This window comes from Dermacentor andersoni, chromosome 5 (assembly GCF_023375885.2).
Source record: "Dermacentor andersoni chromosome 5, qqDerAnde1_hic_scaffold, whole genome shotgun sequence".
In the NCBI taxonomy this organism is placed as follows: domain Eukaryota; kingdom Metazoa; phylum Arthropoda; class Arachnida; order Ixodida; family Ixodidae; genus Dermacentor; species Dermacentor andersoni.
Window position 1 is genome coordinate 61851816 of NC_092818.1, and position 16083 is coordinate 61867898.

Below are 16083 nucleotides of genomic sequence, written 5' to 3' on the forward strand. Positions count from 1 at the left end.
TGAAAAAGAAGGAGATACAAAGAGGCCGTCTCCTGCCGCGTGCTAGCGTGGCGTGTGCAAAACGTCGTTCTGTTATTGGTCTCATCGGAATCACCCGAGGTTACGATGACCCGTACAACCTTCGCCAGCGTGAAAGTGCGGCTGAGTGAACCGCGAATCAGGCGCTACAACAGAGTTCCGTTCTTGTGCGTGAAGGGGTGAATCTACATTCGGCCGGAGAAAGGAGTACGCGACCACAGCCAAAGCACGTGCTTGTAAAGGAACACGTGGTAAATAAGAGTGGAGGTGAACTGACTTATCCATCCCCCCCCCACACACACACACACACACACACACACTATATATATATATATATATATATATATATATATATATATATATATATATATATATATATATATATATATATATATATATATATATATAAAAGGTGATATGAATAAATAAAGTACCGGCAATAGCGAACATACCGTTAAGGTGATTCAACAGTGAAGAAAAGACAAAAATACAGCAACAAGAGGGTACATTTCGCATTTAAACACGAGTCCGACATTCAATCCAATCGCGTAACACAATATAAATATATACGCAGGAAAGGACGTGTTAACTGCAACTTACGAAGTACGAAAATCTCCGTGAAGACGGTTATTAAAGCTTGCAGATCCGGCCGTTGTAATGACGCGTTATCCCATAACCCAAGCGACGTTTTTATGCCGATGAAAAAAAAGCCTACTTGTATACGCCACTTCTAACCTGATATCCGAGAGTATGTATGTCGTGGTGTGGTCAGCTGCTATGGTGTTCGGTTGATAAGCACGAGGTTGCAGTTTCGGTTCCTGGCTGCGACGTACGGCAACATTCCCATGGGAGAGGAACGCAAGAACGCTCCTGTGCTGAGCATTAAGTGACACGTGACTAAAGAGCCCCCACAGCTGATAAGAATTTCGTCCGCTGCCCTTAACTAGTATGGCGCCTCTCAGAAGCCTGGTGCTTCTCTGAGAACGTCGACCGTCAATCAATCTACGTCGTGTTCGCGATGCAGCTATTACTGTGTGTTTTGTTGACGAAGTAAGATGTTCAAGTGTGCGCATAAATAAACATTTTCTTCTTGATTTCTCTCTTTCTCTACGTATGTTCCGTACTTGGAACTACAGCCTATAACGGAAGAGATTTTATTGGATAGTGCGGAAGTGCCTTTTACCGAATTCCAAAAGTGAATGGCTTGCCATGGCGCATACCCTGTCAGACCATTCCCGTATTGTGTTCCCTTAAAACTATGCCGACGTTGCGTAAAACTGCTATTAATTGTGAAAAAAGTTTAATCGTAACCTGCATAAGTGAGATCCGTTTACGGTGCCGCCGGAGATAGCAGTGAAAACTCAAACTCTCTGGAACCACACCTAAAGAGCGAAAAAAAAAAGATTTTTTTTTTAACGTGCTAGTAAATGCGCGACTACTATCGCAAGGCTGGTTATAGGACCCAAGGGATAAACTAAATTTGCGAAAGGCATATATTGCGAAAAACAAAAGACAACATACACAATGCAGCAAACGCGCCGAAAAGAGAGCAATATTAACCTGCGAAAAAATTTTTGCCAACCTCCATTTGAAATCGCGAGGCCTCGAACGTGACCTCGCTGCAAATCACCTCCACGCAACGACCCGTAAAAGCCGATGACGATCAGGGAGCAGTATTCAATGATCCGTGGGTCGCGTCGAAGCGCCTCACACGAGTGAATCGTGCCCAGGTGATTAGGCCGGGCTCCTGCGACCTCCGTTGTCATTCATTACGATAATGAGCAGGGACTATCGCCAGAACCGACGTAGGAAAGGAAGGGTTTAAATATATATCTTTGAAAAATACACATGGAGAGAGACAGGGAGAAAATAAAAGGGGGGGGGGGGGGGTATAAAGTTGAAAGACACCGCGTCGAAATAGAACGAATAAGCGGACACGGCCAACCGGATATTGCGTTCCGATCGCTAGTTTTGACGATACATAAGCGCATTTTTTTCTATGTGCGTGGACGTCGGGCTTTCCGGGTAAAAGTATTTTCGGGATTTCTCCCGGTGTGACCAACGTTTGGCGCGCGCTAAGAGAAACAAGAGCGCCGTCTGGCGCCGCACTGACGTAGCGTGACGAGTCCTCCTTTAGTTTCCCGTTATTCGCTGGCATGGGACAGTGCATGGGTACCAAGAACACGAAACATATCACAACAGCCGCCCGCTTTCCCGTATAGTAGGAGAGTTAGCAAATGGGTCTGTTGTAGGGCAAATATAGCAGTTAGCGCGAAAGAAGATAACAACAATAATAATATACTCCTTGCAGCAATGCGTGAACAAGATTTAGTGGCGACAGCCAAAGGTACGTCTGCGAGCGGTTTAGTTATGTTTTAAATATCTATTACAGTGTTTTGTCGCACGTCTCCTTGCCCGACCGCTTCTCCCAATCCGTATTTTTCAGCTTTCCTGGTGAAGAATTCAAGTAGCGGTAGAGCCTTTATAAAATTTCGATATTCCAGCCACTGCTTCCTCAACTTTCCGACAAACAAATGGCTCCATGACTATTGTTTTCGCTTGCTGAATCAAACGTCTTTTATTAAATATTTTTTTTTTAATTCTACGCAGGCACTAACGTAAGGGTTGGTTATATTTCGGAGAGAGAGAGAGAGAAAACAAGATGAGGAAAGTCATGGAGATCCGACCAGGAGAGCCTCCTGTTTGCTACCCTGCGTGAGGTGGCATTCGTCCTGCAGTGGGCATAACACTGGTGGTGGTGGTGGTGATGATGATGATGAAAGTGCTTAACATTTTTTATGCATTTGAGAATTCCGATAAAACAAAGGAAGAAGACAAGAAAGGCGCTTGTCCAGTCCCTTTCGTATGTCACGTTTGCACTAAAGCCCTTTAAACTTCGTAAAGTAGTGCCACGCTTTGAAGAATACCGCCTCCTCCTCGCGCGCTCTCGCCGACGCCGCGTCGCTATTGGCCTAATAGCATCACGTGGGCCCTCGCGCCGTGCATCAGCGCCATTTGTGCTCGAGAAGCGTCTACGGAGTGGCGGGGAGCGCATGTTTGCGCCGTTGCTACGCTCTAGCAGTGTAGGCGGCGCCACGGTCGAGGAGGGAGCGTGAAAGAGAGGAGAAACAAGGAGGAGTGAAGGCGGAGGAAGAGGGTGTCGCTACTCTACGAAGTTTAAGGGGTTTTAGTTTGCACTATCGACCATAACGGTCACATGCACATTTGGCTCCATTCTCTCAATATCCCTGCAAATAAACGCGTGCTGCACCTTGCACTTGAGACGAGGTGGAAGCCTCGGCGCGTTTCGACGCTTTCCTCTTCTGCCCTTGTGAGAACGCAACGACCGTCAAAGAAGCGACGCAGATACGTCACAACGCCTTTTTCTATGCCGGATCAGCGAGTCTGACGACGAGCTTCTGCAGTTGCTAAATCGTGCTCGCGCGAGTCGGGAATTGTTCGTCAAAAACCGAGAGAAGGACGGGAATAAAACACAGAAACAAAACGGGTGAGACATGCATTTGACGGCGCGCGATATTCTCGGGAGAGGGTGCCACGAATGGCGCGACGAGAAAGGAAGCGCGAGTTAACCTCGAAACGGCGCAGCTAACATACACGAGCGTCGCATCGCGCTGAACGTTTTAAGACTTCAGCTGCGACAGTCGAGCGTGAAGGGAAGTTTGTAGAACTGCCCTGACTTGTGCTTCTTCGCGGGTTCTTTCTTTTTGAAAAATGAAAGCCCAATTTTCCTTTCTTCTGTTTCTACGGGAACGCGGTGCCGCTGCAAAACGTTCCGCTTATGTAAATTCTCTCGAACGTGTTGTTTCTTCGAGGAGGCAGGAAGCGGGCCAGAGTATACGGTCCGCGCCCAGCTTTAAACGTTTCACCGGCGAGCGCACTCGAACGGACGCCAGCTACGTAAACGCATAAGAGGCAGAGAGAGAGAGAGAGAGAGAGAGAGAGAGCGTCGCACAGAGGCCCTTCGAGAGCGGATCGAATGCACTGGCGGCGTAAGCGAGGCGTGCGTAACGTTCGCTTTGCCGCGCGTCGTCGCCCGTTCGAATGCCGCCGCTCACGAAATTCTTGCGTCACAGATTACGAGCACCTCATATATATCGACGTCGTCGTCGTCTTTGGAGGGGGGGGGGGGGCGGTGTTGAGTGCGCACAATGACAAAGGGAAAAACAGATCGATAAATGTACGGTGCGCCGGGGCGGCGAAGAAAGCGGCTCGGAAAGTGGAGGGAGCCCCCTTCGGAGTCGCGGAAACAAAGCCGGCTGGTCTATTGAGAGGCACGCTTTCTTGCCGGCGGAAACTCGGAAGGGCTCTTCACTTCTCTCCTCGTTCTCGCCCCTCAAGTGGGATTCAAGTGGGCGTCGGGGGTAATTCGCCTTAATGCTTTGACGCGAACGGCGCATCTTAACGGTTCTAAAGGTCGGGCCTTTTGACGAGTTTCTTTGTGGTTGCTTGGTTCTGGGGTATACGCCTTTGTTTTTTTTTTTTCTTTTTTGCGACACCTCGTCTTGACCGGAAGCGTGTTGCTGAACGTCGAGGCATCTTTGAGTCACGCTATTCTTTTCTGAAGGCGCAAGCTTTTCTTGCCGCCAGGTGTAATCATCTCCCTGTCTGTCTCTCATCAATTTTTTTTTGTCTTCTTGTAGCCCACATATGCAACCGCACAACACAGTGATGTTTGGAACTAGCAGTTAGCGTTATCTCAAGTAGTGAAAAGGAAAACTCAAACTGCTGTCGCGCGGGATGGATCCCTGCGCGTGTGCGCTTGTGTGTGTGTGAGAGAGAGAGAGAGATCGAGAGGGAAAGAAGGAGCGGCACAATTAATGCGCCAGAAATCGGCGACTATGCAGAAACAGTCGGTACAAACGTACATTACAAGAAAAAGGGTGAGCGGAAGCTTTCACAGCATCATAATAAGTGCCCTGGCAGTAACATTCAAAACGGCCCAGTGGCTTCCGCAGTAGTCCGGTCGTTGACGTCACTGCTCGCGAAAACTTCAATCCGGCGCATCGATCGAGTCGCGGATCACTTGCCAGAACGCCCAAAACAGCAACACTACGACGTAGAAGCATCAGTAAACGGGTCACACCCGATGCCACCCATGTCGAGGAGCCCAAACAGCCTATATATATAAATCTCCCATCTGCGACACAATATTGCCGGGTGTGAAAAATGCGACAGCAATGGTAGCTGCGCGCCACCACCACCATGAGCAACGCCGCCCGCAACAAACAAGAGGTCGCCGGCAGCTCACACCCAGTGCCGTTTTGCTCCGAGGACACACACGCCTTGTTCAAAACTCGGAGCACGCAACGGCGGAAGTTTGCTTCAGTCGCAACAGGGAACGTGACGTGCCGCAAGGTTCGAATGACGAAATAACACAGATGGATCACGGCGACCGTGATCGACAGCTCCCTCACGCGAGTACATGTAGTAGTACCCTTTAGAGCGAATGATTGAAACGGCAAAAGACACTGCGTGCGGTGGACAGAGAATCGAATACCAATGTTACTGGTTCCTGTATACCGCATCCACTCGTGCAAGAGCGCCCCCCTCGCCCCTCCCTCCCCTGCTATATTGAAAGCAAAAAATATGCGTAAAGGAAAGTTGAACGGAAGGTTGAATTTAGAACGCATGGCATGCGATATTAGTTGATACCGTCCCTAAAAGCCTTAACGCTGCCGTACTATCCTAGCATGGACACACCGAGGACTACTGTCTCTCGGAGCGTGCCGACGAGGTAGTCAGCTCCTCGGACGACGAGGAGCGAGCGACATCTAGAGCGGGACCTACGAAGAGCGAAGGAAAACTTGACAATTCGTGCTTAATCTTGAATGAACGTTTAAGAAACGCGTAGCCACTCTCCGCATCATCCTGTACGTCATCCGCGGTTGGTGTTTTAGCAGATAGTAATCATACGCCCGACTTTTGTGCAAGTCGCACCCTGACTTGTCGGTATAATACTCCAATAAAAAAATAAATGTGTGCGGGTCTTGCACGAGTAAATGCGACACACTGCTCCAGTCTGCTACACTCTTCACCCCCACTCCCCTAGCCACCACCACCACTGCCAATACAGCCATACAGCAGTGCTGGTGCTGGGCCCCAGTGAAAAATGCCTCTCGTTTCCTCCTCTGGGAGAAGCGGAGTCGGCACACGGCGGTCGTCGGCTATGTGTGCGCGCACCGGGTGTACGGCCGGGGGGGAGGGCCAACCGGCGCGCCGCTTCCACGAGCACACCTCTCCCGGCGCGTTTGTTATGCTCGGCCACGGCGTTGCATCGATCCCCACGGTTTGTGAGCGGCGGCGAACCCCGTTCTTCCTGCTGCGGCGCAAGCCGCGGGGTTGGCGAGTCCATTCTCGTTTTGTCTTTTTCGTTTGTTCCGTTTCTTTTTTTTTTTTTTACTGCGCGGAGGCGCCGCGCGAGCAAGGAGTATACCTCGCGACGCTCCCGTCATTAGCATCGCGTGAGAAACACCGTCCCGCTGTCGGGTGTGTGTACACCTACGAAAAAAAAAAAAGGTGCGTGAGTGCGCGAACGCCGCGCGCGAGCGCTCAGTCGCGCTGGCGCGACCAAATGACAGGCAGCGCCGCGGTACCGAAGCGCCGTCGGTTGCTCGCCTCCCTCATCCAGGTTCGGTCGCAGCGCTACAGCCGAGACAACGGTCCGCCCCCTGCGGCATCGACACCGGCAAACTACCGGTTCTCCATCGTGTCGGCGAGGACGAAACAACGCCGAAAAAAGAAAAAAAATGTAAGAAGCAGGAAAGCGAGATAGAAATTTGGCGCCCGTGTGATGGGTGCTCAACGTGCTATAGGAGTACGGAGAGAACTGTGCCGTGCGCTCATCGAGAGCAAACCGGGAACGCGCGCGCTCGACGCGCGCATGTCGTGAGAACGGTGCGACCAGCGGAGCGCGGTTTACTTTCGTCGGTGAGAAGGGGGAGCGAGACGCGCCAGAATAGCGGACGAGCGCCCACCGAGTAGTGGTCATCGCGCCACGCCGCGTGTAAAGGAGGATACAAAGAGGTCAGGAATAATAAGTAAGGGCGGAGAGAGAGAAAGAGATCTTTGGATGCCTTATATAACGGCAAACAGCGAGGGGAACGCCTTTGAAATGCGCCAGGAAGCGCACCGGGACTGTATAAACAACAATACCTCAGGCGATCTATCTATCTATCTATCTATCTATCTATCTATCTATCTATCTATCTATCTATCTATCTATCTATCTATCTATCTATCTATCTATCTATCTATCTATCTATCTATCTATCTATATCTGTCTATCTATCTATATCTATCTATATCTGTCTATCTATCTATCTATATCTGTCTATCTATATCTATCTATCTATATCTATCTATATCTATCTATCTATCTATCTATCTATCTATCTATCTATCTATCTATCTATCTATCTATCTATCTATCTATCTATCTATCTATCTATCTATCTAAACAGGATACGTCTGATACAGCGAAAGACCATCTTCACCGGCGAATAGAACAAAAAAGTCCCCCAAATATGATGCAAGAACATTCTGAATGCGAGAGCATGCCAAATTTGTCCAAAATAGATGCTTCCCTGTAAGGTCGCATTGGCAGGAAAGTTGGCTTGCGAGTGCTGCCCCCATGCATGCATACGTATGGCGTAAGAACAAACGACCCGTGTCGTACGTACACGGGTCGCACAGACAGCGGACGACTGACACGTGCGCCCTTCGGTGCGCGTCGATATGAGTATTCATATCTACGCGCAATATTCAATGCGGGTATCATTCGTATCTGTTGCCCGTTACTTTGCGCAGGCGCGTGGTCTCGTTGAATCCGACACACCAATAAAAAAAAAAACAAAAAAAAAACGCTCAAACCAGGAAATGTACAGTAGCGTCAAGGAACGACCGAAGAGAGTTGTGTAGAAACGAAAGGAAGAAGAGCGAAGGAGAAAATAGCGCGCAGATAACTTCCTTCTCGGTGACCCCTGTACTAAACGACGCTCTCGGCGAGCGAGTAGTGGTCAGCGCGCCGTTTCCCACAGTTCCGGCAGCGCGGTGAGCGGCCCCGCGTCCTTGCCACGGGAGGGTAAGTAAGTGTCCGCGGGTCGGCCAATCAGCAACTAAGCGACAGCAGCCCCGAGGCCACGACTGTCCCTTCCCATAAACTCGAGCTATTCAAGCGCTTGCAACACAGGTTCGCGCAGAGAGACAGTGAGAGGCGGGGGGAGAGAGAGGAGCGCGCGCGCTCGTGTGTTTTACCGCCCAGCAAACTGACACCCCCGGTCTGGAAAACAAGGTTAACTCTAGACAAGCCTATCTTGGCGGGGCTTTAGGTCTCTTCGTACTCGCTCGAGGAAGAGGCGGAGAAGGAGAAGAAAGCAGACAGGCGAGTGGAGGAAGGGCATTGCCGTTGGTGTTGGGGAGGCATTCGAGCGCCTCGGCGTCCTCAAATTGAGTCAGCATTTCCTCGCCAACCTCCTTCCTGCTTCCACTGCCCCTATCCGACTGGCGCCCTTTCGCCCCGAAGCAAATCTCGTTTGCCATGAGAAGCCCGGTAGTGAAGAATTTCCCTCCCCGTAGGGCGCTTTTACACCTTCTATCTTTACTCGACGACAGAGGTCAGCAGATGCTCGCCGGCTCGCTCCAGAGAATGCGAGAGCTGACAGCCCAAACACGGCCGTAGAAAAAGAAAAAAAAAGAAAATAAAGTGAGAAGAAGGTTAGGCTGTTTATGTAGGCTGCGAGGAGCGGTCGGCTGGGAAATCTCCCGAGAGAGAATCTGCGCTTGTCGTGGGGCTTTGCGCAGCTTTCCGAGAGGCGACAGACCAATACCGGGTGCTGAACGAAGAAAAGGTTGCGTGGTTTTCAAATTTAAGCCGGCCTGCTAGGAGTTTGGAAGGGCGGCTGAGAGTGGATGAATCCCGAGTCACTTTTAGATTTGGGGTACTCCCGTTTTCTGACGTTGGAATTTTGAAAAAATAAGCTCTAAGTCCATTTAGCCGTCCCGAGTATTTTTCCGTGCTCTACGGATAGTGAAAATAAGCACGTGTTTAAGGGGAAAGGAATGGAGAGTGGCTGCCAACTAAGCCTGCAATACAGGTTTGATTGCTCAAAATTAGAGTAGGCTGTCAGACACTCTCTGTTAAAACTGCAGAGATAGAAGGCTAAAGTGTTCAATGAAGACAGTATCGTATCTAGGAAGCTCTTGATTGGAGATTATAACTATGAATACTCATTATAAAAATACAAATAGAAATAGGGTTACTGTGCACCATTTATAAAATATAGAAAGTTTCAGTAATATGCTTACGTATAGCTGAAATAATTTTTCGACGAGACGATATAAACACGGTCGCGAGTCGCGCCGTGCTAATTCACGACGATATTCCAACGTCTCAAGCCCGGCGAATGCAGCCAAGATGAAAACAGTAATACTTGTGGCACATCTGCTCAGCTGTCCTGCCCAGCTTATAAAGTAACAGCTAACCTTAATAGAATCTTTTGTAAAGCTCCATTCGAACTTGCTTATCGTATGCTTGTATCGAAAATACACCTGCTGCTCACGAATACACCACATTGGACAATAAGTGCCTACAACGTTGAAAGTATCTAATCTGCAGCCTCATCCAACATCGTACGACTAAGTTGCTCGACATAAATCACGTGACAATATGCTCTGAAAGTAACACGACATTTCAAGCATAAAAAATTGCAATAGACATGTTAAGATCACTTTCTCAAATGCGTGCGCCGTGTTGAGTGCAACACGTCAAAAAGAAGATGACAACCGAGACGTGAAACTTGGGATCCCGAAAGGACGAGCATATAATTAGCATGTAATTAATTCTTCCTGCCAAGCTTACGCGCGGGCGGCTTGCGTCGGTTGCTCAACATCCGCAACCTTATTTTTAGTTTCCAGCCCCAAGGCTGCGCACTTCTCCTGGATACCCGCTTTAATGAGACTACACCGTACATAACTATGTTTCGCAAGCTCTAAACCCGAAATACTTTCGCAATCTCCGGAAACCGGGAGCAAACTATGCGTGACACGTAAATTTTTATGAAGGGGCAGTGCCCCCCCCCGTCTGGCAGGGCTGGCAGGCAGGCGCTCCTGGCGATGGTGGCGGTGGGTGGTGGTGAAAGAAGGAAGGCGGAAGGTCGGGAAGAAGGGTGACATCGCTCTGGAAGCGCCGCGTAGAAGCTGCCCAGCGAAGGGTGCGTGGGGCGTCGTCTCACAGTCACGACGGGCACGGAAGGAAAACGGTGTATCCCAAGAAGGATCACGTTTATCTTGATGCGAAGCAGGGCCTCTCGGGGCAGCAAACACGGGCTCGACGCCGAGAATGTTTCCAGGAGGCCGACGGACGCGCGGGCCGAGGCAAGCTCGCGAGAAAAAAAAAAAAGATGGAGTTTTCGAAGAAGAAGGACGAGGCGGCGAGCGCGACGGCGCGTGCCCCCATCGGCCAATATCGCCTCGCCGTCCGCCCCAAGTATGCGCCTTCCAAAATTAGGCCGCCGGCGACCGGGGCTTGGCAAGCAAGGGTGACACGCGTGCATCGCCTCCCGCGCAGTGCTACGCTCGTCCACGCGTGTCCTCCCGTCCGCCGGAGCACGTACTCGTAAATTTTGTTTTGAGCGCCCCGAAGCAGCGAGGCAGGGGAGAGGATACAGGGAGAGGTCAGCGTCAAGGGTGGTGGGGGAGGGGCGCCGGTCGAGCGTCGCGGCCATTTTGGCTACTGGCTGTCGCCGTGGCGCGTGTAACAGTCTTGCGCGGCACCGTGGCGTGCGCTCGTCGTGTTACGCATCCGACGAGCGCGCAGCGGACGCGGGTAACGAAACACGATGTCAACGTCGCGTTCGCGCGTAGCGACATTAAACGTGTCGCGAGGCGCACGTGTAATGTGTCACTACTGATAGATGCTAAAGAGAGGAGGTCAGCGGCAAATGATTACGCGCCGCCGCTTTAATTAACGCACCCGTCTGGCATTACTCGTGTTTCCCGTGTGCCTGCTGCGGGCTTTCTGTTCTTGCTTTGTGGCTGCCGCATTCTCTGCCATAATAAAATAAGGGACTGAAATGGAAATAGAAGTCCGACGATAAACATTCGGGGGATCTCTCACTCGTGTAGGCCCATTCTTCTTATCTTGACCTTGGGGCATAAAAGTTACAACTCATACTGGCGCGCTGCGAGGACAAACAAACAAAAAAAGAAAGGCGCTTAGAATGGACACCATATGCAGTTTCCAAACTCGCCCGGAGTTAAGAAACGAGCCCCTGGGTCAAACAAACTTGTAAACAAGCTATTTTCGTCACAACAAAGCCGCGTCTTTCTTTTTTTTTTCACGGCAGAAAAACTACCCGCGGCGACCGGCATCGATTGTGAAAAAAAGGTCAGTTTCGCCCAAGTTCAGTTGAACTACGGGCGGTGGGAAAGTCAAGAAAGGAACCTTAAGTGACGCACGCCGCGTGTGTAGAAGAAACAAAAAAAGAAAAACGCGGGCCACTCTCGATATGCCGTTTCGGCCGCGGAAAGCCGACACACAAACACTTGAGACAAAGAAGACGCAGCGAGGCGCCTACACTCTTCGCGAGCGGCCTGCACTTTCCGCCGCCCCCTTGGGAGAAGGAGGTGGAGGGTGCCCATGGCCACCCACTCCCCCCTCCTCCCCCACTCAAGCCTACACACACGCGTTCTCGGCGGAAGCAGCGGCCGCTCGTTGGCTCTTTGTTGACATTTGCTCGAGGAGAGCGGGCGCGGCGCACGCGGCGTGGATTATTTCTGGCAACAATCTTGCCTTGCAAGGCAAGGCCCGCGCGTCTTCTCGGAGCGAGCCATGCCAAAGGGCAGCGGCCCGCCCCGACCGCCGCAGAGACAGCACGCAAAGGTTTCCTACAAAAAAAAAAAACCTATACTGTCTACGTGAGCTACAAGTGTAGCGGTTCACACCAGTATTATATTTATAGACGGTGTATGAAATGTTGCCCTAAACTTCGTCATTCTGGCTTCAAAACGGCTTTTGCCGGTTTGCAGAATGACCTTGTCGAGAAAAACATTGAGTTACGAATGCAGACAACTCACAACGGGCGCGCGCATGCGCACAGGTCCCTGACGCCTTCGGTAAAATGCGACTGTGCCTGGAGATAGGTGGTGTCTTGCAACGTGGCGTCCGTGACGTGTTCCCAGCTCTGCAATTGCTTCCGGTGCATACGGTCCGCAAAAAGGCTTTGCCTTCGACATCCCTTCTGTTACTCCGTTGCAGTGCCTAAACATGAAAATTGCGTGACTATAAAGCTGCGGCCCTAGCCGTGGATAAACACGAACCTTCCGTGAGATTATACGTTGTATAGCATGAAAAAGTAAACGAAATGATGCGCATCTCCGTTAGTAGCAAAGCATCTAATTAACCGCTCCACTAAGGCTTCGCTTCACATAGATTCCAAAGAGTACTTTGGATATGCAGATTTTTCTTCTTGCCACTCAATAACCTGTGTTTTCTTGCGCAGAGGACAGAAAACTGGAAATATAGACGGTTATTACGATACAAATGAATTTAGTTTTGGGGGTGAATTAGCCCTTCCCAGTAAGCAACATTTAAGCACACACACACTGTTAGGAACGGCCTGAAGAGGTGCCGACATGCAACGTTTTGTCAGCCAGCTGCGAGCGTGGCGAGCTTCCCCGAAGAGACCATGGAAGCCTTCAACACCCGCTGGGGTGACTCGTTTCGTAGGGACCTCGAGGTGCCGCGTCAACACCCCCTCGGCGCCGCTATGACTAAACGCGATCGGCGGACCAACTATTGTTAGTGAACTCGCCACCACCGACCTGGTCTTTCGGGAGCGAGGGAGTTCCCGAGGGAATGTATCTGGCGGTAACATCCTACGCGCCTTTCAAGACGCAAGACAATCGAGAACCACGGCGGCCACGCTGCGGGGGTCAGCTCGGGGAATAAGAGGCGCCTCCTTTGGGCAAGACACAGTTCTGCGAAGACCGTCTCACCTCGGTGGGGGCAGTGAAACCAGTGCGTACGTGTGTGTGTGAGCCCTCCTCCTACAAAAAAGCGGGTCAGCTTCGATGACGTTGGACGCTACGAATTGGCGGTGAACTGCCGTTTTCCCTCACCTAGGGATCTAGGGAGGACGGAGTGTTTATAAGCAGCTGTTTGTCGGCTGCTAGGGCGTGCTCTGTGATCGTGCTCGTGAGCAGTGTGCTGCGTGTCTGGAGCTTCGTGCTCGCATGCTGTATGCTTCGTCTTGCGTGTTCCATTTGGGAGCCACGCTAGACTGTCGAATGTATCCCCTGTTTGAACGTAAAAATCTGTAAATAAATCATGTACGCCTAGTTCCTCCCAAGTTCCTCCCTATCACCTACAACCCCTACAACACACACACACGCACTCAAACCGTGCGTGTTGATGCCTGGAAAATGACCTTTCAGTAACGCTTCCCGCCAGAACACCCGGGGTAATGTACGTGGCGATGGATACATGTTTCGATTCCACACACTGTTTGCACAGGTGCTGGGTTTAATGGTCGTCAATACGAGACATACGCGATGCACAGAGACGCCAACGAACGTTTGCACTCACTGTACGCGGAAGTGGAGAGCTGCGGTAGAGAGTGGCACGATGGAAGACAAATAAGGAGACACTATTCGCGCGTCCGCGGCAGAGTTCCGTGTGTATGCACAACACGGGCCCGCTAATTCAAACCTTTCGCGACGAACAAAAACGGGCTGCGCGTTTCATTTCCAGGTAACCACTCGTCCGCGAACGTTGTCATCAAGGTGCATTTGCCGCGGCATTAAACGCTGCGGGGCGAATCACGTGATCTGGAACGTCCTTTCGATATTGTGGCATTTTTTTGTTCCTGTCTTTTTACGCAGTATTACTATATGGCAGGGGTGCAGTGATGTTCCCTTAAGTGCCGTGCTCGTTTTCATGCGGCTTTTTCGAACTATCAGCCTCTTGCCACTCCCCTTCTCTCTCTCTCTTGGTTCTTCTCTCGCCACTTTATCCTTTCCATCAGCCAAGCTGACGTTGCGCCATCTTGCTTGGGAATTTGCCGCTTTCTTTCTCAATAAATAAATAAATAAATAAATAAATAAATAAATAAATAGAATAAGTAACATTACTACTAATAATGATGATAATCGCAGAAAATATATTTTTCTGTTACCAAGCTTCAACGGAAAAACATGCTTAAATATGCATCGCTACTAAGAGTTATCTTTTTCTTATAAGAATAGTAGTATTAAGCAAAAGAAAGGCCGCAAGGATAGGCGAAAAAAAAGACTGAAGTCAGTATACAGCACACAAAATATGTTGCGTGTATAAAGTGTACCTAATTTTATCCTGCAGCGCGATCGCTATTTCGGGCGCTGTGTACACCACACAACGAGCTGACAGGGCGGCCAGGTGTGATCGATTATTCCAAACAAGCGACATTGCGTAACTCCTGACTGTCGGTAGGAATAAGCGGCACAAAGGCGTCTAATCAATACCAGGTGCGCTCGCCCCACCTTCCGTGTGGTTTCATACAGAGCGCGAAGCACGCCACAGGAGGATCGTCTCGGCTGTTACGGAACGGTTCGTAATTTTATAGCGGTGGCGAAATGCGCGGAAGCGCTTCTAACAAGCGGCACTGGGGAAACTGAGAAGAAAACAATTTTCTTTTTCCTAGTGGGTGGGAACTATTTCTACACCAACGGCGTAACGCTAACGATTGCTAAGCGACTTGCAAAACCTTAAAATGGCGTTCATACATAAGCGATCTTGAGTTACTAGCCGCAAAAGCACACGCCATCTTCGACTCTGAGGGCGCTGCGACCAGCTCACCGTCAGCACCACGCGTGTGATTAGAAACTTGTGAAGCAAGCCAGTGCGCGCCGTAACCGGTAACCAGCTGAAAATGAAATATAACCTACGGAGTGACGAAACGCGGTAGCTGTTTTGCTTACCAAGTATCGCGCGTAGCTAGCAGACTGCCACTTCATAAAAGCACGATGACCTGGGCTGGACTCCTGCGAAAGAAGGAAAAGCACACGTGAGAACTAATTGCTTGCTGCGTTTTACAGTTACAAAACAAAGCACAGGCTTTCTATGGGGAGAAGTCATAAAGAAGGAAGGGTGCTCCGGTATAATTTTTTTGCCATCGGGGAGTCTTTAATGGGACGCTAAGCAGCAACAACACGTTATAGTAGTTTAATGTAGCATTTCTTACAACGCTGTTTTCTTTAGTATCAGGGTAAGATGGGGATTTGTTGAAAAGAGAAGAAAAATCAAACTTCTTTCTTTTTCTTTTTGATTTGGCGCTAAAACAGCATTGCCCAGCGCCGATACGTGAATGTGACGTCACGGATTTCAAAGCTTATTTCTTTCGTATCGAAGCAAATGCGGCGCAGTGAAAGTTCTGGAAATTTGCTAAGTTCAGTGTTTAGCTGCTTCAGAATTGAGTGCACGCAGTCAACCCTTGCCGCCAAAGAATTATCAACCTCCGAGTAGACGTCGTCAAAATCGATGACGTCACGGCGCGGAATAGTGCGGGGACTTCGATGCGGTTGAAATTTCAATTAAATGAACGCCCGGGGATTTACGTGTCAAAACCACGACACAATTACGAGGAACGCCGTAGTGGGGGCATTCCGGGTTAATCTTGACCACCGGGTTAAGGGGGGGGGGGGGGGGGGGGGGGGCAATCTTTAACGTCCGCCCAATGCACTGGTGACAGCTCCCTTTGGGCGGGGCGGTGTGGTCACCCATTTTTTTTTTTTTCGTTCTTGCGTCTGTTCTAGTCTTATCAAGCATCTCTCGCGGTAAAACAGGCTTTTCTCGGTATTGCAGAAGGGCCATTTTTTATGAACACGCCTCAATTAATGTTTCTCCATTGGTGTGACTCACGAACTCAATTTTTTTTTTTTTCATTCTGCCCCCAACGGAATGTGGCGGCCTCTATCACCGTCCTGGTGCTAAGCAGCAGCACAACACCGCAACGACTGAGCTACATGTGATCAGTTATAGGTTACCTCCAGGAAGCGTAAGTATAACTGCGT

At 50.1% G+C, this 16083-nt stretch overlaps 1 protein-coding gene across 3 annotated transcripts in view; it reads right to left on the minus strand.

Annotated features, from left to right (window-relative positions):
• LOC126530707 (irregular chiasm C-roughest protein-like) overlaps positions 1-16083 on the minus strand; it is a 385268-nt gene that overhangs the window by 103125 nt on the left and 266060 nt on the right. For all 3 annotated transcript variants that reach the window (XM_055070752.2, XM_050177973.3, XM_050177974.3), the window contains one exon: positions 14992-15054. The gene's annotated coding sequence lies outside the window, so the exon portion shown is untranslated. The remainder of the gene's footprint in view (positions 1-14991; positions 15055-16083) is intronic.